The sequence below is a fragment of the Pantherophis guttatus genome, chromosome 5 (genome assembly GCF_059756535.1).
Source record: "Pantherophis guttatus breed Tessera chromosome 5, ASM5975653v1, whole genome shotgun sequence".
Lineage (NCBI taxonomy): Eukaryota > Metazoa > Chordata > Lepidosauria > Squamata > Colubridae > Pantherophis > Pantherophis guttatus.
Window position 1 is genome coordinate 35,355,780 of NC_142067.1, and position 27,389 is coordinate 35,383,168.

The 27,389-nt window shown below is 34.1% G+C and overlaps 1 long non-coding RNA gene across 1 annotated transcript; it reads right to left on the minus strand.

Annotated features, from left to right (window-relative positions):
• Positions 1–11,092: 11,092 nt before the first annotated feature.
• Positions 11,093–26,082, minus strand: LOC117663029 (uncharacterized). Its single transcript, XR_004590591.3, has 4 exons — positions 25,946–26,082; positions 25,519–25,643; positions 19,221–19,292; positions 11,093–13,105 (listed from the first exon to the last, which is right to left on the minus strand). It is a non-coding gene; the product is annotated as an uncharacterized LOC117663029 (long non-coding RNA).
• Between the last annotated feature and the right edge of the window lie 1,307 nt (positions 26,083–27,389).

The following is a 27,389-nucleotide window of genomic DNA, read 5'->3' on the forward strand; positions in this document are numbered from 1 at the left end:
AACCCTATTGGTACTATTCATATTTATTTATTTTCTTTTTATGATCCAATAATTAATTTAATTCAGGATAGAGTCAGGGCAACTGAGTCAGGGCAACTGAGTGGAGTTGACAGTTGCTGACACCTATCACAGTGGATATTTTGTCTTTGTGCCCTGAGAGAAACATCTGCCACTACCTAGGGTTGAATTCTTAACTATCCATGTGGAAGATGAGTTTCTTCACCACTATGCCACTCACTGAATATTTATTATTGATTATATATTTTGATGTTATTTATTATTATTGATATTGTTGTTATATGTCACGCTTGTAAACAGTTTATTTTATTGACTGAAGCAGCATAAAAGCACCAATAATCAACCACCTACTGTATTATGAAACATAGAAATGTCACTTATTCTTTTTAGACACTCAATCCCTCTTTTTTTCTAGTTTTCAGGGATGATATATAGATCTCACTTTCCCTTTGTTTTTTCTCCTTTCATTTAATCTGTTTTCTGATTCTGTATCTCAGAATTTGCTTTTTAAATGTATATATTGTATCTCTGGAAACTAGGTTTTAGCAGAAGTTAATTCTATTTTGGTCTTTTAAATTGTTTTTGTCAGTAGAAAAGTGGGATAAATATTTTAAATAAACAATTTTGCTTTCTTATTTTGCTTTATTATTTGTGCCATGGATAGAAAACATGCTCCTTTTTTGGGGGTAAAATATTGAATTTATTGTAAAACCATGTAGGAAAACAAAAAATCAAGCCTCCTTTAAATTATCAGATGCATGTCCTTCCCAAGCCCTAAAGTGCTGTTCTAACTTTTGAAATAGCTAGTCTTACAGTAATCTCAGATAATTAGCCTTCATCAGAATCTGAATTGTTGTCTTTCAGTCTTTCAATCAATCTCTGTGCTCTAAATATAGCAATATAGGAAGACAGGTAAAAAAACATCTCAGGGGTTTTGTCAAAGAAGTCACAGATGTCATTGCCAAAGGTAGACATAAAAATAATAAATATCCAGAAAAAATGATACTGTTATTGTGAGTTTTAGTGTATAGGTTTAGTCAGATAAAAATGCTGTGAAAAGAAAAAGGGCAATTGCCACCAATACAAATGATTTTTAAAGTATTGCTACATGAAAGGATGTTTCTATTTAAAAGTGCAAATAGAAAGCAATTTTCTTCAGACCAAAGAGGTTATCTACCTACAGATAGTCCTTGACTTACAACAGTTCATTTAGTGACCAGTCAAAGTCTCAAAGCACTTTAAAAAGTAATTTATGATTGTTTTTCACACTTACGATTGTTGCAGCATCCCCATGGGCACATGATCAAACTTTAGATGCTTGATAACTGACTCATATTTATGACAGTTGCAATGTCCCAGAGTCATGTGATTGCCTTTGCAACCTTCTGACAAGCAAAGTCAATGAGGAAGTCAGATTCACTTAACAACAATATGGCTTTCAAGCAAGACAGACCACATTTAATCAATGGACTTTGATCAAATTGCACCTCTTGACAGAAAAATATTCTAGTTGCCCAAGGGAAATTTTTGATGCTGCCTTTTTTGATTTAAACTCAATCTCTAGAGTGCTTCTGAGGAAAAAGCTGGCAGCCTCATCTTTAGATCAACATTTATTAAGGTCGATCATGATGCTGCATGAGAACATCTGTTTGCAGGTAAGCTGTGTTGTAATGGAAGGCTCTCTGGTTCCATTTTCATTCTGAAGGGTGCTAACCCCAGATGTATTGTTGCTTCACCCCTCCCCCAGTCTAGTATAAAAACCTCCGAAACAAAAGTAGTTCTTTTATTAACTATTGTGTTAACTGCCATTATCAGCAGAACATCATGCATGCAAAAACAACAGAACAGTATTTAAATACTTAGGAATTGGCTTTCAGTTCTCCACTATGTCAGAATATCAGTTCTGACCTCTCAGTTTGTGCCAGAAGACTTAAAATGCTATAATTAGTTTTGCTAGAAGTAGCGTCAATAATTTTGTTCAGCTGCATCAAGCTGTTTAGAGAGCTGTTTTTATGAAGGCTTGATTGCACTTGAAGCAATTTGTTAAAATTTTAAAGAAACTTGAGAACTTTCTCAGTATCCTCACTGTACACCAAATGCATTTCTTCATTTGAAGCTTGGTTTCACAGTGCTGAGGGTTTGTATGAGAATTTGCTATTTAAAATGTTGGATTAAGCTAGGCTTTTGGGTGTAATTCTTGTTCAGCTCATCTTTACTGATGGTTTTCTCTATTCAGAGAAAAAAGATATAATCAGCAATTTAGCCTATTGTGGCCTTTCAATTGAATCTTGCCCTTTATAGAAAAGGTTATAGAAACCAAAGTCCTTTATTTATATTTGCAGAGAAATGGATTTAAAGAGCAAGCAATTGTAATATAGACTAATGAACAAACAATTCTCTAAAAAAAGTTTATATTGTATTTGTTTCTCATAGGAAAACCTTCACACAAATAAGGGTTGATATCTTATCTTGATTATATTGTTTTTAAAATGAACTTCTATTAGCTATATCACTGCATCTATTTTTTTTAAAATTTGATTTATATGCCGCCCTTCTCCGAAGACTCAGGGTGGCTTACAATGTGCTCAGCAATAGCCTTCATCCTTTTGTATATTTATACAAAGTCAGCTTATTGCCCCCACAACTGGGTCCTCAATTTACTTACCTTAGAAAGGATGGAAGGCTGAGTCAACCTTGAGCCTTGGCGAGATTTGAACCCTGCAGTAATTACAGGCAGCTGGTCTTAATAACCAGCTTAATAACAGGGTGCCTTAAACCCCTGTACTACTAAGGCTCTTTGATTCTCTTTTTTAATTCTGATTGTAATTAAATAAATAAATAAATAAATGTTGATCTGATACATTATTTTTTGTGCGTGTATGCAAATTTTGTTTAGCTATGTATGTATTTAGCACTTGATTTGTACTCTACTTTCCAACCAGTCAGGTTCCTCAAAATTCCTAACACAGTACCATAAAATGGTTAAAACCATGCACTCATAAGACTATAACTCATGTAAAGAGACTATCACCCCTAGTTATAAAGTAATGAAAAAAAATTGGAATGTATTGCCTAAATTGCTACCACTATAATAGAGACACTAAGCCAAGTATTTTGCTCTGTACTTTCTACTGATCTGTAGTATCATAATATTCATCTCCACTTTAAAAAAAATCAGGTGGATGGATGACTTTTATCTAAACTATTTATCACTGTAGACCCCCCAACATCTTGTACTAAGAGCAAAATATGGTTTGCAGCTTGCCAGTGTTGCACAAAGAAAAGAACAAAGCACAGGAAAATGTAATGAACTTCCTTTTTACAACTGTATATTATTATATTTTTATTGATTTCACAAAAGGTTATATAGCTTGTATATCTTTTACTATTCGAAGCAGTGTGCTGAATCTTTGACATGATACTGTAAATGTAATAAACTTTATTGACTGACATTTTGAGTTTTATTTGTTTTAAAAAATCTAGGAACATGGTCAGTGTCACTTAGACTTGTTAGCATTAATATTGGGAAATCATATGACTTTATGATACAACCTTAAGGTGTCTTGAAAATATCTGTAAAAGTTAAGTTCAACATGGGGTTATAAATGCATTTTCTAATATCTTCATTTATTGTTTAATCGTATCCAAACCTTATGTTGGTTTGACTCTATGACAGTTTATGAAAATCTTGTCTGAACTGAACAGGGGTGGGTTCTGAATTTTTTTACTACTGGTTCTGTGGGTGTGGCTTATTTTGTGGGCGTGGCTTGATGGTCATGTGACAATTATTTAGGATTTAGCAGAGGTTCTGATCTACCAGGCTTTTAACTGCTTGCAGATCTGTACCGATCTACCCATTTATTTTTGGCAGGCACTGGTCTACCCATTTATTTTTGCAGGCACTGATCTACTTATATATTTTTGCAGGCACTGTCTACTCATTTGTTTTCTTTTACCACTGATCAGCTGTAGGGCGGCCCTTTGAAGCCCCGCAGCAAGTATTTAAACAGTTTTTTTCCCTCTAGCCATCAGCTGGGACTCAGGAGGCAGCAATAGATTGGGGATGGGGCCAAATAAAAGGTAAGTATAACGCGGAGGGCGGGCACAGGGGGCGGGGGGGCGCAGGGGGTAGGGTGGGGACAGAACTGGTTCGTTGATGTCATATTGTCACCGCTACCAGCTTGGGAGAACCGGCCAAACCGGGAGGAACCCCCACTGGAACTGAGGCAATTTAATAACAGACAAAAGACTACTATAATCTTGCATTAAACCGTTCCTTTACTCTTCCAACTTCTGTCTCAATAAAGGAACTACCAATGAGTATGTTTCCTGTAAACAGGCCTTACTTGACATACAAACTTGTGTGGATGTGTAAGTTAAATTGAATTCACAAATACAGTTATAAAAGCATAATACACATATCCCACATCCTTTTTATTTCATGTTGCTTTCTAATATCTTTTAGTGCAATCTTTACCATGAATGCCGAAATGATACAATGATTATAATACTGCCAATGCAAGAAACTGACTGGTTAAAACCTAGTAGTAATTAGTTAGAAGGGTTTCACCCTCAGCTCTCCGATAATGTATAAACTGTTTGAGAGCTAGAGGTGAAATCTTTCTATTTCAGAGCACTGGAAAATGAAATAATGCATCAGTGGACTTATAAAGAGCATAAAAACTATAAGGAAAAGTAAGAAAAATATAGTAATAAAAAGAACATTTATTTCACTTCAAACTAGCAAGTTTATATTTACAAGAAAATTGCTATAACCCTTGAGGTATTAGAGCACTTTTAATAAATATAGCTATAAAAGTTACTAGAGAGTATAGTAAGCATTTTCTCAATTGATGGAGAACCTTTGCCTTTGGATTGTAGCCAATGGACTATTGATTTTAGCCTATACAAGATTGAAATATACAATAATACTAAAGACTAAATAACATAGAAAGATGTATTTCAGAGGTCGAGCAGAAAAACAAATCTCGAGGTAACTTTCTCCAGATACATTTGAAAACTGAATCAAATCTACCCATTTCAATAACCTATGTCTATAAACGCCAGTAGTTCTAACTACAGGGATGGAGGAATAATGACTAGGAAGCTGACTGGAGAATTCTGGAGTTAAAGTCATACATCTTCAAGTTGTCATGATTGGGGGGGGGGGAACTGATCTAGGATGATTCAGTTTTATTAATGAGGTTCACCCCCAAGGTGAGAATGAAAATGGAAACATTTTCAAAGAAAAAAACCATGAAAGTCTAGTTGTCTTTGAGAAGTACCTTTGAGGTGATTGAGAATCTCCATAGATATAGAGAGATTAATGTTATTTATTCTAACAGCTACTCTTGTGGCAGTCAGGAAAGGTCAGTCAGAGTTTAGAGCTTTGGTGTTGTTCTCAGTCTTTTATAACATTTAACAATTTCAACTTCTATGGCCACCTTTCGGCTTTCCATAACTGCCCCTGCTGATTCTACATTGTTTTAAAATGCTCAAATTTCATTTAAGTCATGAACCTGCAGATATAATGATAATAATGAGCCATGATATCTGTGGTTGCAGAAATAAGTCTATGCCACCAACAGAAACAGGATTACAAACATTTTGTTGCTTCACCCCAAAACCAAAATTTGGAAAAGGATCAAGAATGAAGACACTGTCAGATAGAAAAGAAAAATAATAGATTGTGGGAACAGTGGGTAGGATTGATTGGAAAACCAAGTTGGATTCTGAGTTAGTGAGCTTAGTTTAATGTTTAAGAGCATGTTGTGGGTTCATTCGCAAAAAAGGATTCCATGGGGGGGGGAGATTACCTATTCACAAAAGGGCTGGTGAGAAGAAAAGCTGGTGAGATTGTTTCTTAATTCCTTTATTCCTCCAGTTTTCCCTTTTCTATGCATATGGGAATCATTTGGGCAACCACTTGTCCAGGATAGTATAAAGGCTTCTGTCTTGGGCAGGGGGTTAGATTAGAAGACATCCAAGATCCCTTCCAGCCCTATCTTTCTATGATGGTAAGTAGGAAAATAATAGAGGGCAATATCATCCATTTCTTTTTTTCCAGATATAGCTGCTGGACTATTCTAACAACAGGGCAACATGGCAATATGTACAAACTCTAAATCAGTGTTTGCTTGATTACAGACATAATGAAAAACACTTTTTTGTCAGACACCTAAAATCTTGCCAAGGTTTTTGTAACATAAGCTTCCAAAATAAGGGCCCTGAAGCAAAATCTCTTAAAACCTGACAAGGGATAGTTGATAGTATGACTGGAAATTGGATTGGAAGATAGTATATAGGGATTAAACATGTTTTTTTAGTATTCCTTTGAGTGGTTAAAACAATATTCATCTGAAGTGCCTTGCAATTTTTTTCTGAACACCTAACTTTGATAAAATCAAACCTGCACACAAAGTTTTACAATAGATAACAAGTGTTAAAAGTTCAGAGGCATAATAATTTATATATTATTTCATTTGTAACAGGGAAGGGTTTCAAACATCGCTACCGGTTCGCTCATGGGTGTGCGTGTGCAATACTTCTGCGCATGCGCAGAAGTATCCGGGCAGGTAGGCGGAGCTTCCTGCCGCCATCACTAATGGTTCGCCCGATCCAGGGCGAACCAGTAGCAACCCACCATGGATTTGTCGATATTTACAGATAGTATATATTTAGAAAGATAGCATAAAACATATTACAGCCAAACCTACCCTTTAAGACACTGCAAAATCCTGTAGAAAATCCTGTTGATGCTTGACTGAGCAATTAAGAAAAAGCAAACAATTTTGGATTGAGCAGAGAATAATCATTACTGAGAATAATTCAGTGCAATAACAACTCACTCAGAAGCAAATAAAGGGACTGAGTAGTATTAAGAGAAGAGGAAGAAGTTAATCAACTAATGATTAAGGAGTATCTCTCTATAAAAGGGGTTTTTAACTATAAGTATCATAAGAAAACCATAAGACAATCAACCATAGATAATATTAGAGAAAATGGATTAAAATGAAAAAAAATGTTTACTCACAACCACACATAAATGCATTGTAGTAGGAAGGGGAGTGTTTATTTTTAATGATTGTGTCTGACCCTAATGATATTCCAATTCTAATCTACTTTTCCTATCACAGATTTAGAAAGCCTCTTCCACAGAAGACTTACAATGTGTAGGTTGAAGGAGAAATTAAGGGGTTTACTGTATATATGCTTAACAGAAAAAGGCTGCAGCTTATTTCCTATTAAGTAGATGGATAAAGATTAAAGCTCCAATATGCCATGTACTTTGAGGAAAAGCTATGAAAAGTATATTTGAAGCCTGAGGGATTGATTTTTTAAAAAAAGCTTATTCTTGCATGGAATATAATAAGCTTTTCATTGTGAAAAGATCTTAATTAAAACAGAACAAACATATTAAAGAATGTGTTGCATTAAGTAATACAGAGAGGGGAGAAGAAGACATTTAGATGGTAAACCTTTCATATTGGTTGCCTGTTAGCAAAATATCAAAAAATTAAATCCATCCATTCTTAACTAATTCACTAGCTTCATTTTTAGTTTGATAACAACTACCAAAAATTTGGCTTTGAAAAGTCACCTTGGAATCCTGATTAGAAACCAAAAACATAGTCATAATCGTATCAGATTTGCCTGGCATCTTTTTTATTATAGACCAGGTCAGATCCTAGAGAGACCCTGGACCTCCAGATCCTGGAAAGATTCTGGAGATATGAATATGCAGAATATACTGCACAAATTCTTATACTCCCTACTTCTTATTACCAAGACTGGACCATTGTGTGAAAAAGAATCCCTCAAGCCAGTGGTGAAATCCATTTTTTTTTACTACCAGTTATGTGGGTGTGGCTTGGTGGGTGTGGTGTGGCGTGGTGGACATGCCTTGGTGGGCATAGCATGGGAAGGATACTGCAAAATCTCCATTCCCACCCCATTCCAGGGGAAGGATACTGCAAAATCTCCATTCCCACCCCACTCTGGGGCCAGCCAGAGGTGGTATTTGTCGGTTCTCTGAACTAGTCAAAATTTCTGCTACCGGTTCTCCAGAACCTGTCAGAACCTGCTGGATTTCACCTCTGCCTCAAACTCACGTTCCCTATATGTGGTGATAGGATATTTGATCTGTCCATGGCAGAATTGATCTGATTTCTACTATAAATAAGACTATTTAAAGAAAAGTCCATATAGAATATAATTAATTAAACTTCCATACCAAGTAATATGAATCAGCTTTCTATACTTGCTTCTGAATCAAGATAATCTTTGCTTACTGAGAAATGAAAAGATTGTTTTAAAAAATAGCCAGACTGGATTTCTTTTATATGAAGGTAACCTGAAGACTATTTAGGACTATCCAACTCTTTAAAGGCTGTCTTAATAAATTTAGGTTCCACAAAGAAGTTACAATAGTAATTTAGCATTTAAACCAGAATGAATTGCCTACCTTCAGAGTAGAAAAAGCTAAAAAAGGCTGACAGAGTGAACTTCAATTCTCTAGAGTACAAAGCTACCCTGGGGAAATAGGAATATGGAAAAGGACATGGGAAATGATAAAAGGTGCTGAATATTCCTAGATAGATGAAGCCTTTAACCTGTCCTCTAGATGGTTATAGGCAATTGATCTACAAATGGTGATATTTTTCCCCTCAAAGATATTTCTGAGCATATTAATCCTAATAGTATACCTCCAGGATTTAATCCACCCGGACACATATGGGTGACATACAATAGAATTAGAACGACTCATGGGGTGTGTGCTGACTCCTTGTATAAATGGGGAAAGACACCTTCAGCACAATGCGATTGCGGGGGGCCCTGAAAGACTATCCAACATATAGTGAGGGAATGCTCTAACAGAAGGTATCCAGGAGATTTTAGGGATTTCCTCTACGTAACAACGACAGCTACTGACTGGATCTCCAAACTAGACATTAAACTCTGAAATGTTATTTCTGTTTTCCTCTTAGGTTTTCTTACTGCTCTTTTTCTAATTGTTTTAATTGTTTTAACCTGTAAAAATGAAGTGTTTTCATATTGTGTGTGACCAGCCATACGCTAAATAAATAAATAAATCCCCTCAAAAACCATGATCTTTAATTTTCCTAAATTTATCAGAGGTAATCTGTTAATGCAGGTAGAAGATGCTTTGTGATGCTTTGTGATGCTTTGTGATACTATGAGTGTATTTTCTGCAGTCTGGGGTGCAAATTTTAAATGAAGAAATGTTAAAAAGCAGGCAACAAAATAGGTGCTTTCTATGTTGTATTGCCTTCGCTTTCAAACAGCATCACAATATCTGGGTGGCCCCAACGCTGTTAGACTTCAGCCAAGATAGTAAACACTATTATGCGCCCTCAGGCATTTAGGCTGAAAGGATGAGTTTTACTGGTTTTATTGCTGTGTTTCTTTGTTATGAATTGGAAAGCTATTTTTGACTTGGGATATTTGTTTTTGTTGTTGGTTTAATTTTCTATAAACTCTGTATGTCACCCAGAGTCATTGCTTGAAATAAGTAGACATATTAAATAAATAAATAGGAATCCTTACTCATTTGTTATCCTGTTGAAAAGAATTAATTGCTTCTCTAGGGAACTGTCTCTAGTTTTAACCATAAATTTTAAATATAGATATATATTTAATATATATAAATAATATAATAATATAATAATATAAATATTATTTAAATATAAACAGATTTAAATATAGTCCTTAACATCCAGAAACTCTGTAAATATTTTTTTTCTTAAGAGACCAGAGTGCTTCTCCAACAAATAAGTAATATCAGATATTGATCCATTCTTGAACAGCCTTATCTAAAACCCACTTGGGCTTTTGAAAGTAATGATTGATTGATATATTAGGCAATGGATTGATTCATTATTGAAAATCTGGCATACGGCTTTCCTACTGTAGATAGTAAATGAATAGAGCAATAATTGGAAGGATCATCAACCTCACCTTTTTTATATATAGGAATCTGTTTCAATTGTAGGAGAGGTGCTAGTTCTACTTATTGTAATAAATATTTATATTAGTGAGGCCTATCATTAAATATTTTGTTAATTAAGTTCAGTTGTAATAAATATTATTTCTAGTAGTGAAATCCATCACTCAATATTTTATTTATTAAATTCAGCTAGATAATTATCTTATTGGCAAGCACTCCTTTAGTTGCACAGCTGAATTAACTTGCAAGTGGCTTTTATAGATATGAGAATAGTTTTATTACAGGTAAGGGCAGATGCCTATTTCATAGGAAGGCAGGCTGAAGAAAGTATCCTTTCTCAACAGCAGAGATTTTGAGTAAGAGGACTAACCAGGTAGCTTGTCTCAAATAATTTTGGTTTGATGTTTGTGTATACTCCATATCTACTGTCAGGGTTCCAAGTAATAGATCCATTGCAAGCAAAGACTCTGAGGCAGGTGAATTCTTTAAAAAATAGCTTTATTGGAAATATCATATTGGCACATATCTGGTGAAAACCAACTCTGAGGGGCCCCTTGGTTTTCACCTAATTAAAAGTTTTTCCTTCAACCCCAACCAATCAGTCATATGGCCCAATCAAGGCAGCTTCCGCTGGTCTGGTGACATCACTCCTCCTTCCTCTGGCCAGGTGTGAGAACATCCTTAGTTTCCAATAGAAAGTATTTTATTTTGAATACACAGCCCCAACTATCTCTAATCCCTATCCCTCGCTCCAGTGGCAGCACTGAAGCTGAAGCTCCAAGATGGCTTCAGCCAAGTAAGCTTCAGGATTGACATCTACAATATAATAAAGATGATGACTCACAACTTTGCTTAGATTAGCCAAGTGTGTATTTTAGTACAGAATGCATTTTTAATTTAGAAAAAGAATCACAGGATATTTTTATTTCTAAATATACTATATATAAAGACAGTCTATTACAAGCAGTAATTATGGAAAAGTTTAAAGGCAAGTACAAGTTTGTGGAAGATATAAACTATCAACTTATTTACTTTTAATTAAAGTTATGTATTTCAAAGATCTCTTTGCGTAAGAAATTGGGTCTGATTTAGCTGATGATAATAAAGTTTATTTTTATTTTTTCATGTAAGTAAAAGTACTATCCTTATAGAATAGAGTGTAAAATGGCAAGCAATGTATGTTTAGCAAAACTCAGGGATTTTGGCATGAATGAGTGAAGAAATATATTCAGAAACACAAAAAGATGGCAAGTTTCAGAGAAAGCTGTCACAACTTTGTGGTTACACAAAGGCATGAGAAAATTGCTATAAATTGGAATTTAGTGAGTTGGGAAATAAGAAGTGTTGTGAATGAAGTGCATTCTTTGTCCTGACTGATCCGTGTTTGTTTATCTTATATGAATTATTAGGTCTTTGCATTTGTATTGTATGTCTCGAATTCCAAAGGGTTTTTTTCATATTCAAATTTGGAATGCTATTACTAGGCACCACCCAAAGGTTTCTTTAACCTTCTTAAATAGGCTAATGAACAGCTTCTGACCAAGATACACATACTTGTGGATAATCCTAAAAATTGGTTCAGCCTTCTGCTAGCTCTTACTTTAGATTGGAATAAGCTGTATGAGTTCTAGTCCAATATTCCTTGAATGTGCAGACTAGGCTTTCCTCTTCAAGTCAATCACCACCACCATTTTAAAGCAGGCCCTTCATAGGAGTAGAGAAAAAAATGCTACCAGCTGGTGGAAACTGGTGGTACATTAGAACACAGACACATCCTTCATTATTGTGTTCAGTAAGAGAATATCACACATTATATTTATAATGTAAATACTACACTTAGAGGAACAAGAATAAGAATGATAAGAGAAGAGGTTTTGAAAAGCTACAAACAGCTAACATTTCTTTTTCTTACAATGAATGTAACAATTGCTTGTTATCTTCAATGGTGCCTGATGTTCACTGTTTCCTCTGATAGCACCAAACAGATGAAGTGGCAGCTGTGCCTTGCAGGGATATGAGGTCACCTATGAATGTCTTGCTGAAATATTTCTGCAATATTTCTAAAGCTTTGTAAATCTCTTTTAAAAACACAGGAATAGATAAGAGACCAATTGAACATAGAATACGGAAGGAAACATGTTAATAGGAAAGATGTAAAACCATTTCAGCAGAAAGGATTGTTTCTCTTTTCTTGGTGAACACCGGAGAAGAAACATAGGTAATGCTTATAGCTAATGCTGATGAAAATGTCTTGATATAAGTCTAGGCTCTGTACAACATATCAGGCAAAAAGACCAAGGGCATACATGTTAACCATGTTTCTTTAACAATATTACTACTATTTTTCTTGTGTTGAAACTAAATATCTTTTTGCGCCCATGTAGGATACAGTAGTATAGGACCCAGCACTGCACTAAAAGTTTGTCCAATATGTAGGATGTTGAGGACATGGAAAGAGGGGTCCTGTTATACTAATAAACCTTTTAATAAAGCAATAATGCTCAATGTTATAATGAAAAAAAAAACTGTTTACATGATCAATCCATACAGTAAAGATGCCATATTTCACACTTACACAAATTATCACATTAACACCTGCATTTTCTCAGCAATACTAGGAAATTATAATTCCATCTTGTTAGACTGTTGATTTTCAAAAACTGTTGTTTATCCTGCAAAGTCATTACAGCAAAGCTTTTCATTAATAAGGGAAAGAAAATATTCATAAATGAGATTTAGCATATGTGAAACTGGGATGATGTATGTACTTATTCTATTAAGTATAATGTTTATTTGTTGAAGGATGGGTGAGCAGGTATGGTGGTTGTTAATAATGGCAATTCTTGAAATTAGATCAGTAGTGTTTTCATTTTTCATTTAGGTGGAAAGTGCAATGTCCAAACTCTTTTGCAGATTTCTACTTTTTAAATGCATGAACCGTCATATCTGTTGATGAATTGTTCATATTAAAGGCAAATACAAAAGATCAGGAATAAAATTGTAACTGTATTAGGTTACTGTTCTGAATGTATCAAGGTTAATTTGCTGTCTGAGGTCATTTCCAAGTTCCTTTTCTTTGTCAATTCATTTATCTTCAATACAGTCCTGAAGTCTCCAAAGCTGTAAAGATATTTAACTTGATTAGAAAGTGTCAGCCATGTATCTCTGAAAGGGATCCTTCTCAAGGATTGAATAGTCAAAACAAATTACCTGACATTGCTTCGTTCATTTGGGTATGAGATTTTATCAGGTCTAGATCCTGATTTATTATCTTTTATGAATGTCACATTCCCTTACCTGAAGATTTTGCTACATCAATTTCTTCCTTTGTTCCACACCTTTCATGTTAAACCACCATAGTAAACATCCTACTTTTTCTAAAATCTTATTAGATATGTAATAAGATTTTATTCATCAGAAGGAAGACTTGTTATTTCATAGTCCTCTTCTTCTCTTTATCCAGTGAAAGCTATGTATGTAATACCCACCTACTCACCTTCATCCATACAGTCTCCAATGGTTTGAATTGTTGATAAAACATTTTTAACAGTTTTAGATTACGTAGATGTTTAAAGTATATTGTGCATACACATTCTGTGCTATTGTACCAATTCATTTCACATACAGTATGATCTAGCTTCATAAAAGATAATTTTTGTGATTCTGGGAATTGAAGTCCATACACCTTAACATTGGTGAGACTGAGAAATACTGGCATAATGTATAGGGACATGTTTTGATTGTAGCAAATTTGAAGCAAAAGGCTTAGCCAAGGCAAATGGTACTAAGATAATAGGACAACTTGAGAGTACTGCTAAAATTTCTCTCACAATCTGTTTGATGTATAACTCTTTCTCACTAACCAAAATGAAAGAATGCACTTATTCTACTAATCTGACAAGAACAGATTTATATCAAAATTGTACCTCATTTGCTCCAATATGTCCATCTGTAATTTGTTTGCCCCTGGCTCCATCTTGGTTTTAGAAGTTTCCAGTTACAGACAAATAATGGCAATTCCTATTTTTCTACTCTTGATCTGCCTTCTTAAAATTATTTACACGCTTTCAGAGTTGTAATCCATGTCTCACAGTACAAATTCCATAGTACACATCTACCATAATTGTATCACTTAGGTAATAACCTAGTAAGATTATGACCCTGGATTCTGGGCATTTGCAATCATTGCCAATATAGCCCTATTAGTAGAAGCGTAATCACAGGGTGCATCACAAATTGTGTTATGGCCAGTAGAGGCCATATTTTCCTTCTTTCCCCCATTTAGGTAAAATATTTATTGATCTGAAGACATTGGTTGCATTTCCATTTCTCCTAAGAAAACTCTAGTTAATACATTAAAGCAGTGTTTCTCAACTTTGCCAATTTTAAGATATGTGGACTTCAGCCCCCAGAATTCTCCAGCCATATAGTGAAGTCCATATATCTTAAAGGTGCCAAGGTTGAGAAAAATTGTATTAAACAGTCTTCTCAGCTGACAAAAACACGAGGCAAGATCTGAGGCAACTGTTTTCATATGGTTGCATAATGTCTGCAGATAAAAGCACTTCAGAGATGTTCTTTTAATAGACACTGAAAATACAGTCTTTAAAATATTTACTAAACACTTAACTTTGATTAGAACTGAGTCACAATTTTCTTAAGATGCATATTTTTTTCTTAAAATGCATAAGGAACAACTTGTTCCTTTCAGTTATTTGTTTTATATAGCAAAGGAACCTGTCCACTTTTGTGAAAATAGACAATATATCCATTCTGTTTCTGAACTTTTTCCTAATACACTAACATATATTGAATGTCTGGACTGGACTGATTAGCTTTTCTGTGTCCTTTGGTAAAGCAGACTGTGTGTTTTATATGCAGTTTTTGACAGCAATATGGTTAGTCTGTGGGTGGCTTTGAAATTTTTTTATGGAGGAGGGCATGTGTCAGCAGCTCTGCTGAATTGCTGATAGATCAGATTACAGCAATGTGCAGTAAATTCGCAGAATATGCTGGTTTATCTGACACATTTATAAGCAAAAACAGGTACATTGGGAGGATTATTTATAACTATTTCTTTTAGTTAAATGGAAATTATCATTTTGTTCTATAGATATTTTTGAAAGGGCTGTTTTGCTACCATTAAATAAAATTTTATATATGAATGAATTTCTGAACTGAAGATGAAGTAAATTTAGAGTTCCTTTCCTTTCCTTTCCTTTCCTTTCCTTTCCTTTCCTTTCCTTTCCTTTCCTTTCCTTCCCTTCCCTTCCCTTCCCTTCCCTTCCCTTCTCTTTCCCTTTGCTTCATCTGACATATTTGTTTAAGTAGATACACAGCATCCGAGATTAACAAATTGAATTATTATTATTTTAGAAAGAAAACATTTTTCTGAATTGTAATCCAGTGAATAAACTGTTAGCATCATTGTTTTCAGAGCTCTTCAAGGAAGTTGCAGCCAATGTGTCCATTAAGATTTTGAAATAACTGATTCTCTACTGTTCTGGTGGTTCTTAACATTTCTGGCTATTAATCGGGAACATGTGATAGACAAAAATAAAAAGCTAACTCCTTTTCTACTCAACCTTCTTTTCTGAATGAAGGTCATCAGCAAAGAAGAATGAACTGTACAAATGCAGTACTGTTTTGCCAAAGAGATGACAATTATCAGACAGTGTGTATCCAAATTATTCTGTGGTTTTGGCCTACCACCATTATATATCAAATGCTATAAGATTGTGGTGTTCTTGCAGAACAATTGAATACTGACACAAGCTGTTTTTCCCTTCATCTTTTCCAAATGCATCAGGACTAAATGTTTTGAAGATTAGAGAATCAATGCAGACTGGCTCTGAAAAAGGAGGTTCATTGTCTTCTGCTTCGCCTTCAAAGATACATTTCAAACCAAGTATCAAGCTGAAAAAAGTATAAAGATGTATGTTTCTGTTTTAAGATCCTTATAATAAATATGCAGAACAGCAAAGCTTCATAACCAGCTTTGTTTGTTATAAATAGAGGAGTTAGAGGAAGTGAGGGTTGTTACAGTCAACTTAATCAGTTAGACTACAAACATAGTCAGTCAACTTAGAACAAAAATGTTGAGTTTAATACTATAAAAGACTCAATCCTATGCTGAAAAGTCTTATGTTGAAATTCTGTCCATTTAGTGAGAAGTACAAGATTCAGTACATGCCCCATGACCTGTGATCAATACCAGATATGCTACTGGAATACTTTAGATATGTTACTGAAACTTTATGTTACTACTTTGTTCTAACATGAAAAGCACTGGTGCAAGAGTTAATCACAAATAAATGAGAAGTGGTATGGAGTAAGAATGCAAATAATGTACAGTTTCAATTCAAGGACATGCTTCCATCAACAGTACTATACCATTTTTATACCACCACGTGTTTGGTGAATGTCTTTTCTTTCCTATTTATTTTAATGGATGAAACCAGTGGTGGGTTGCTACCAGTTCGCACTGGATCAGGCCACCCGCCCAGACACTTCTGTGCATGCGCAGAAGTGGCCCGTATGCACATGAGCACACACACGCACACGAACGAACCGGTAGCAACGGGACTTGGAATCCGCCCCTGGATGAAACACAATTCCAAAATTGCTCTAGATGAGTCAGATGTAAATGGTTCATTCTAATCCCAGGATTAGGTAATCTAGCTGTTGAATATTTATTGCTATTACCTCTAAATGTTTTTATTTACTGTCCACAAGTCACTTTCCTATGACTTAGAATCATTTATGGGGACTCTAGCATCTTGATTAGAACTGATGATTAGACTGTACCCAATTATCCTTTTTGAACTTACTTGCTCCACACATCTTTATTTTACAGCAGGTAATTCTAATTAGCATGGAAATGGCACAATAGAACAGTATGTATGCTATTAAGCTAACAGTCAATATTGATGGCACTGAGATATTTCCTGCCCCCCTCCTTTTTTCTATCCTGCTTTTTAGGGTAGAAATTTGGTCAATTTTGAACTTGTAGAATATAGAAGGGGCAGAAGGTGTCACATATACTCCCTGCTACTTTTCTTCAATTCTTCTGAAGGCAACAGAAGTAAAACTGATGGAGGAGGTAATGTTATGGCTTATAATATTTTCTGACATTAATAGAACTATTGTAGGACTCACAATAAGGACATATATTAACAACAAAATGAAAAAGTATGGGGAAGAATAGCTTCCTGCTGATTTTTTTATAATAAAGATTGTGTTCCTTAGTTTGTAACCCATAAAAAGGCACTTTTCATCAAGCCTATCCTGAGATACAATAATCCTTTGTATTCCCCACCATCTAGTGTGCCAGGTTAAAGAAAGTTACAACAACCTCTATATTGTGTGGCAACACTTCTCCAAAGTTCAGGTAGAAGTTTTGTTTTGCTTTGTTTTCCAAATTTCAAGAGTTGAATCTCTGTCAGGCAAAATATTTGCACTACTACTGTGTTCAGAGAATGACTTTGTTTTGTAGTATTCTTCTTGGACAATTCCATATAGCTTCTGTAGAAGACCAGCATAAATCAGCAAATCCTCTAGAGATCATAATGTGCTGTCTCTTTATATTTTTTTAAAGTTCTTATGTTCATATGAGACCTTTACTATATTTCTTGATAATTTTCCTAAAATATTACAGAAGCCATTAGAGACAGTTGTGTTTACCTTCAGCTCTTCTATGAAAGTCTATTTCTACTGTACCATCAGATACAATAGTCATAAATTGATGTAATAAAATGAGGAGGAGGTAGAACAAACAAAAAAGCAATAATTAAGTGTAAATGAAATCTAATTAAAGCAGTTACTAAAAATGCTTATTGAAACATCATGTAAGAAGTATGAACAAATAACAATAAGTATATAATTAACAGATTTCATATTAACATAAACAAATCTACACTTATTTTTTTCAATGTAAACAGATACAACAATTAAAGAGTGCTAAGAAGCTAACAGTATAAATACACAGATGCTGATCAAATGTATTTCACAGGTCTATATAATTGTGTGTAGAAATTAATATATCATTTTGATATATAACGTTGTGTTATATGAAGTACTGAAACAGGATTCTCTTAATTATTCACCTTCCTCTGAAAACCTCCTGGAGCTGCCTACAGACTCCTTATCTGTACTACAATCTTATTACAAAGACTATGCTGAATGTGTGCGACTTGCTAGCAAATGTAAGTATGAATAATGATTTAAGCCCCAAAGTTTCTTATCTTAATCCAACATACTGTCCCCTGCCTTCACACTAGCTGTTCAGCTTTAAATATGTTCTGATAGCTGTGGAATACAGCTGTGGACAGCAGTGAATGAAAATAATGAATGTCCGTCATATAACAGGGGAGACTGTTAGACAACAAGCAAAAATACTTAGAGTGCCACTAACTTATAAATTATGAAATTATAAGCATAAATAAAGATAAATAAATAAATATATAAAGCATATATGAGAGTCAGTGTATTTTGTGAAAGGTTGGCCTAGGATTGTATAGATTAAAGATTTAAGTTCAGTCACCCATGGAAAATCATTGGTGACTGTACCAGTCACTCACTCTCAGACCAAATGTCCTTATGATGAGAAGATATGTGGTACATAATTTATCTGTAGTACTTATGGGAAGGACCTGTGTTAGGCTTCAAATTTAAGTATGAGTATACAATGTGTAACTACCAAACATTTATGCAATCTTAGGCAGCATCAAAAGAGCTACGGTGTTCAGATCACAGCAAGTGATAGTTCCAGATTTATGCTAATTGGTCAAACCATACCTAGAATAGTATATCTACTTCTGGTTGTCACAATGCAATAAGGAGGTTAAGAAACTGGAAAGAGTACAAGGGAAGAGTGGCAAATATGTTAAGAGGTTTGAAGTCTTAATTCTACAAAGAATAGTTAATGGAAATAACTATTTAATATTTAAATCCATATCGTCATCTCTGTGACAACTCTTCAAGTATTTGAGGACGATTATCAAGACTCCATTCAGTTTTCTCTTCTTTGTGTATCCTATGTGTATCCTAAAGAAGAGAAAACTGATTGGAGTCTAGATAATAATCCTCAAATACTTGAAGGGCTGTCATAGAGAGGAGGGCATGGATTTATTCTTCATAATTTCTGAGAGTAGAACCAATAAGTAGCTTCATTGGGAAAGATTAAAATTCAAAATAAGGAGGCCCGGAAGAAGTATTAAATATTGGAACAACCTACCTCTTGAAATCATAGCTGCGTTTAAGCAAAATTTGATAGTCATTTGTCTAGGATGGTCTGAGGATTCTTGTCCTGGTTGGGGAAGGAATAACCCTCTCAGGTTCCTTACAATTGTCTGATGCAATGATTCACAGTATTGTTTTAATAGAAAAAAAAAATAGAAAAAATAATGCTACATATACTAGTTGATCATAGAGAGAATTGGCTAGATATTCCAAACTTCAACTATTGCAAATTAAATAAAGAACAACTTGTGCACATATAATCATTTTGCATTCCAGGAAACCTAGGAGAAATATGAAGTATTTATTCAAAAGAAAAGGTGCACATGTACGTACATGAGGAGCAAAATTACCTCAAAATATCCTCAGTCTTAGTATGTCATCCACTCTAAATCCCTGAAATGCAATGATGGACAATATATTTTAGATCAAGGTTCGACTTTTATATTTGACTTTTGACTGGAACACTGGGGACAGATTCCAGAAATTAGGCAGCACCAATAATTTAATTTAATTTATAGCAGAGATGTATGAAGAGTTTGGCTTTATGTGCATCAGTGCCATTTTCTCTTTCTCTAATTCTTGTACTTGTTAATGTGAGCTTGTTATTTGAATGTGATATATGTTACCCAAAGTCTATAATAGTGTTACTACAGGTTATCTAAATAAGAATCAGTACAGAATTTTCTCCCATATTTTCATGGGAAAATATTTTTCTTTCTGGATTGAGCTACTAGAATCAACTCACCTGTTGCACACAATTAGGACATACCGGTAATCAGATGGTTAAGTTCCAAAAAAATGTGGTAACACTGATGATCAAAATTTCCAGATCTACATATCTAGCCAGCTGTGTACATCAACATCAACCTGATATGAAATGTTCAGCAGAATCATTTAGAAACAACTTTTTATGGCTCCATGCAATTGGAAGGCTACTTTGGTTTGAATAACCTTAAATAGTTCTGGTAATTCCATAGGAGTCACATTTTATGACATTTTTGTATTATAGTAATCTGTCTCACAACTTCAGTACTGGCATAATACTAAAACATAGTACATTTCATTTACTTGCAAATGTGAGTTTTTAAATATTTTGCTTCCATCCAAACTAGGCAAATGCTTTTATGACATATACTGATTGATAGATATAAATCAGATTGCAAGTACACTGTTATTGTACACACAAAGAGAAGATTGGGTAAATCAGTTATTGCTGGAAAAAATAGGTTGGCTTCTATTTTTATAATGACCAAAACATCTGCCCGAAAGCAGGAAGTTGGCAAAATTGGCCTAGAAAGAGAATTCCAAGTAGCATAAAAATATGGAAAAGTCATCTGTGAGCCAGCTGATTTGAACAATATATTGCAATTATTATAATTCATCTAGTGCATTTATAGTTTAGAGATGAAAATAGTTACTATGTATCTTTTGAAGTTAAATATTTAACTGATACCGGGGAATTACCACAATTAGGATAAACTCTCATTTTATTGCCTTCCTGAGATCATATGAAAGTAAGAAAGAGAACGGTCTTAATCTTGAAATGACAACTGGTGATGCATATTCAATGGAGTGAGAAAAGTGATATTTTGCTTCAACCAAACTTACAGGTCAAGAAATAAAATTCTAGACCTACCTCTTGAACCCATCAAATAGATAAGAAAAATATCAAAAATAAGTTAATGGAGCACATGTTTCTCATATAGAAGGAATAATTCTTCACAATAAGAAACATGTAGCAGAGCCACAGAGATGGTAGAACACAGAGATTTAGAAAATACTAAGGTACAGTATATTTTATATATACTTTTTAAAAAAATTCTCACTGGGAATTTATTCTCAACATAAGGATACTCCCCAATATCATTAAGTATGTCATTCATCTTTCCTTCCTTTTTACTATAAAATCATTAATTCCCAAGATACTGCTATAAGAAACACATTAAATGCATTTGTCTTATTCTCAGGAGCTGCTGAATATAGTTCCTGAATTAATTTATTATTGATCATTGTTTTTCATATAGTTTGTCCATGGAATAATCTGAAAGCAAATAATAATAATAATAACAACAACAACAACAACAACAACAACAATAACAACAACAACAAGAAAACATAATCATCATCAATAATAATATATTACATTATTTTATTTTTGATATAACAATAACAACACTTTATGTTCTCGGTGAGAATTTGAATTAAACATAAGAAGCAAATTTTATAGTAATGGATATCTAAAATGTATTATAGAATTCTCTTACAGGTAATATTACTATTAATAGTAATTAATTGTATTAATTAATACAAATTAATACTTGTAACACACAAATATGTATAATAAAATAAGATTATCAATTCCAAATCATTTTACGTAATATAGAAAGTTCAGGGTCTGTAATTAGTTCAGAATATATCACTTACTGTTAATTGGAAGCAAGTTGCAAAGAACATAGCACTCTGATCCTAGTCTAACAGCAGAGTAAAATGTTATGCCTATTGTTTGAGTTCTTAAAAGTGAAAGTACTCTGAACTCTGATCCTGAATATTCCAATAATTTATCAAGCTATGATAGCTATGCAGAAATAAAGTCAGGGAAGCTTTTGCATCCTGCTATTTAAGATATAGTATTATGCAGACCAAGTCAGATAAAACATTGGGAAGTCCAATATTGAGGAGAAGACTCATTATGATGGCAACTAAGGTGCCTCACAACCCATCTTCTGACCATTCTTCAAGCCTTTTTCTTTCTTGTCAGCAGTTTTTAACATGAGCAACAGTCAGCTGGGAAACCAACGGTTATTACAGTAAGAGGAATTTGAAATCAGATTTCTCTCTATGACAGGAGTATTTTCTATTATTTTGGAACTAAATCTAAATATTTTTATTGTCTCTTGGATTCTGTGTATGAGCGTCACTCAGGAGACAGCTGTTGCTTGTTAGTCTAGTATTAGATTTCTGCAATTTAAACAAATTATGCTCAAATAAATACTGCTATCATGTGAACAGAAGATGAACAGAAAGTCAGTTATCTCCTCTTCCATTGAAACTCCGATATGTATTCCAGCACATTTAAGTTCATGAAATTGCAAACAGATAAATGTAACATATAATTTGATAAGCAATATTTAATTTATGATAAATTCACTGATTATTATGACTGCAAATTCATTAATTGTTCAAACAGATCTCAATGGAATGCAACAGGAAATATAAATTTAGGAAATTATACATTGTTACAATAACTAAAGATATTATATAAGATTATTTTAAAGAGCACCAATGATCAAATATTCACATAATTCAAATCTAACCTTTATTACACTAATTAATGAATTTAAAATGTAAAGACAAGTCTGCCTCAATGACTTTTTTTCTTTGTTCTCATTTTGGTAAACTTATCAATTAAATTGTCAAAGGAAATTTGCCTAGTAAATTTATTCTTTGAGTATCTTGTGAGATGATTAAATCCTTCTAATCCTGCAGTAGTTCTTTAGCAATCTTTTACCAACTGTATTTTCTTCAGGCTAGAGTTACCTGATGAGAATGCTATGGGAATGAAATAAAAAAAAATCTTAGGGTAATGCCTATATAGAATAATGAAAAGAAATTATCTAGGCTTTTGGCATGCATTTAGTTCCAGACATACATAGACCAGTTGTTGGTATACTTGACAGACTTCTAAATCTTTTTAATTTTAACATTTGCAGACTAGCAATCAACTGGTAAAAATTATTGCTGTCTTTACCTCAGCTGTTTATTGCCCTTCATAGATTATCATTACTTACCACTCTAGGTCATCTGCATGAAATTGGCTAAAGTAGATAAATACCTTAAAAGAAATGTTTAATGCCTGGGTGCAGGAAGTCTTTAAGTAATTTCACTCTATAGTAGAATCAGAAGGCATTATTGACAAAGAACAAGCCATTGAATAACACGGAAAGTAACTTAGAAGTAGATTTATGAGAAAGCAGATGTAGAGGGGTTTAAAGATTGTTGGGCGAAGGGCAAAAGAAATTTTGCATGTCCTAAACAGACTTCTCTGGCACTTTCCTCATGTCATTTGGAGTCCTTGGCGTTTTCTGAGCTTGGTTGTTTGTTTGCAGACATTTCATTACCCAAGTGGTTACCCCAAAAAATACCTGAGTCCTGAGAATTCAAGTAATGAAATGTCTGCAAGAAAATAACCAAGCTCAGAAAACGCCAAGGACTCCACAGTATTTCCTAATATTAGTTTACTCAGAAAGCAAGTCATTCCAGGCTTCAGTGTTAACACATAAACAGTCATTCGTGTACTGTAACTAACACGTTCTGCCAGTCAATATGGATTTCCTTCTGCTTACTAGTATTTGACATTTAAGAGTTTAATTAAATTCACCCCAAGGAAGAAAATGCAGCTAGAAGAGATTTATTCCCACTAAATAGAAATGTCAGTAACTGGAATAAGAAGCCCTTGCCAAGAGCTATCATCCACTACAGCTTCACGGTGCTAATGAAGTCTGAGAACAAAGATTACCGTAGAAGGACAACACTTTACCAGAAAGCTACCAAATGGAACTGAAATGTTAGAAACACTGACATCTACACACTGAGATGCCATTTAGATCCCGGGATCTGATTATATTTCAAGGGTATGGCTGAAGCAACAAAAACATTAGTTATCCCATGAAGAGAGAGAACTGTAAATCAGTTGTTAGAGCTTGTGCTGTCTGAAATCAGAAGAGAAAAAGCGGAAGATATCTTTATTTTCATTGTAAACTATTAAGGCAGTAGGTTTTAATTGTAAGCTACTGTAGACATCTAAACAATAAATTCAGTAAATGAAATAATTAATGTAAACAATCTTGGAGAGATCTTTTATGCCAATATGCATAATGCAGTTGCTGCACGGTGAATGGGTGGTTTCCTATTGAGAAAGACTTTCAACTTTTGCCCTTGAATTTTGTCCTGAGAATTCAATCAAAGGCAATGCCTTCACATATTCATCTAATGTTCAAGGGAGTTTCCAAGCCATGCTGCCTATGTTCCATTATCGATGCTGAAGGATATAATATACTAATTATGATTTTTGAGTACTCGTAGAGTAAAAAGAAGTGCCAGAACTTTGGAGAACAGGTAATATTGTTCCAATCTTTTTTTAAAAAGGGAGACAATTGATAATTAAAGACCAATCAGCTTGATTTCAAAACTGGGGAAGATAACATTGGATTTGGAAACTCTTGGAAAGGAACAAAGTGATTGCCAGAAGCCAGAATGACTTTGTTAAAAATAGAATGTCCTAAACTAATCTTTTTCTTTTCTTTTCTTTTCTTTTCTTTTTTTCTTTTTAAATAATGTGACTATATTAGTAGAGCAAGGAAATTATCTGGATACAATATAACTACCCTGTTTTCCCAAAAATAAGGCATCAGGGATGAGAGCATGGCAATAAGGCCAAGCGCTTATTTCAGGGTTCAAAAAAATATAAGACAGGGTCTTATTTTCGGGGAAACACGATAGATTTCAGTAAGGCATTTTTTAATTTTTATATATAATTTTATTCAGAATTTTGAACATAACAGTAAAATCTAATGCAAACTAAATTTAAAAAAGAAAAGAAAATAGGAAGAAGGAAGAAAGAAAAGATGCAAGAAAAGAGAAGAAAGAAAAGTGCAATAAAGAGAAAAGAAATATATAAAGAACATCTAATCTTCCTCAGAACTGTAAACAAATTTAGTGATTCTTCACCCTCTCTAAGGTTACAAACATTTATTACTTTATCTTGTAGCCCATCTCTTATCTATAAACAAATCTATAAAAATCACCTTTTTAGTCCTGATGTCAGCATAAAGTATATAAAAGGGTTGCCAGAAGTAACAACATATCTTATTTGAACTTTGATCAAATAAACCAACTTCCTGTTACTTCCAACAATCTTAGTATTTAGCTCATTCAATTATTGCCATGAGATTTTATTTCTTTTCATTTGTCTTCAAGGAAGGTGAGAAGGAGTCAGGAGAGAAGGGAAGGAAAATAGAGGAAGAAGAACAGGAAGGAAGGAAGGAAGGAAGGAAGGAAGGAAGGAAGGAAGGAAGGAAGGAAGGAAGGAAATTTTTCCCTTTCAGCTTCCCACAAAAAAACTGAATGCAGAAATCTGCAGGAAGTCAGAAGTTACTTCCATTGCTTTTTTGTTAACCCATAATCGTTTCTACTTTTCTGTTCGGGTAATGAACTATCTCTGAAACAATGACACAATGTGGCACGGGTTGACTACTACTACTAATCAAAATCAAAATGAATTTATTCTGACTTACTCTCACACACTTTGTGTGTGACCGAATAACCTTTTCTGAAACTCCATTTGATCATTTCTTCTCCTTTTCCAAGATCAGCTCTACATTCTTTCACAGATGCAGATCAAGATTCATATTTAAAATTCCTTTAAAAAAAAGAAGAAAGGTCAGCATTTCTTTTCTCCATCCTTCTGTACTCCTAACCTGCTAAATGATGCATAAGAACAATGTTACCACCAATGCTTTTCTCCTTGAGAAGATACATTTATACTAAAGTTCAGGCCTTGACTGGTCAACATAATGGTGCACTGAGTGTAACAGAGATCACTTATTTGCATTACTCCCTAGAAGCTCTAACTGACATGCAGACAACTTTTTAGCAATTCATCTCTTCCGTTGCTCGTGACAAAGGAAAGAACATCTTCCCCTAACATCCCTTGTTACTCACACTTCTCTGCTGATTCACTGCTCCTAGCCAAAGAAACCTCATGAAGAAAAAGCAATGTCTCTGGAGCGTTGCCCACCTTGCTGGAGAACAAGCCATTAGCTTGAGAATTGCTTTCTTTTCAGGCTCATTAGGGAGCAAGTTAGCAGAATATAAAACAGAAATATTTCTAGGCTCACAGCATAGGCTTTTATGGCATCAGTCTATCCAATATCTCTCTTTAGGTGGGGAGAAACAGTAACTTGTGTACTCTTTGCAGTGCATACTAATTGCTAAAGTGTTCTGGGATTTGGTGGAGCGGGGGGGGGGGATCTCCAAGCTCCATGGAAACAGCATATTGTCTCCTTTAGGAATTTTGCTTTATAGCCTGTTCTGGCTGTGATTTGCAAAAAGCCTAACAAAATTAAGAGCAGGATGTGAGTTTCTGTCCATGTTGTCCAGAGTAAAACAGCAAAAGGGAAAGGGGGGTGAGCTTGGGCTCCAACCATTTATCATCTAACTGCCCATCACTTTCCTCAGCTCCTCCCAGATTATTTCATGGAATGTGCATTTCTCTCTTTCCCAATCTTCATTTCAGTTCTATATTTAAAAATCTATGCCTAGTTGAGAAAGAATTTCGATTCAAATATTTGAAGACAAAACATAATAATCTAAATCATATGATGGAAAGACTTTGTAGAATAAAGAATATTCCTATGAAAACAGAATAATAGTATGTCAGTTGATCCAAAGCCAGATTTAAGGGCCCTCAAGAACATTCATGTTTTCATTTATCTATAAATCCATTCTACATTAATAGTCTCAAGATGCAAGAATTTTTTAGCCACTTAATGACAGTTTTAATCCATTTATAGTTTCCTTCTCTTTTCTCCCTTGGTACAACTTGCTTCTGGGGTTTATTTTTAAGTTGGTATGTTTAAAGACAGTACTTTAAAACAAAACAATGGAAATATATAATTTATATATCCCGGATCTGCGCACGTTTCGTCGTGCTCTCAAAACTTTTTTATTTCAGCAGGCTGGCCTGGCCTAACTCTCCTCTTTTAAATTTTTAACTCATTTGATTTTATAAATTGGGTGTTTTAATCTTGTTTCGGCCAAAATATTTAATAATTTTAAGGGGCTTTTAATATTTGTATTATCTGTATTTTATCTTGGCTGTTCACCGCCCTGAGTCCTCCGGGAGTAGGGCGGTATAGAAATTTGATCAATAAATAAATAAATAAATAATATCAGAAATTGAAATAATTCCAACCTTTTATATGATGTTGAAATAATACCTTCTAGCATTCTTTTATCAAATAAATGTAATTACTGCACAAAAATATTCATTATTGAAAATAATTTATATGTAATTCAAATATTCATCCCAATTAACCATGTCAATAGAATGTAGAGATTAATACAATAGGAATTTACATACAAAAGTCCCTATGACATTTTGGAA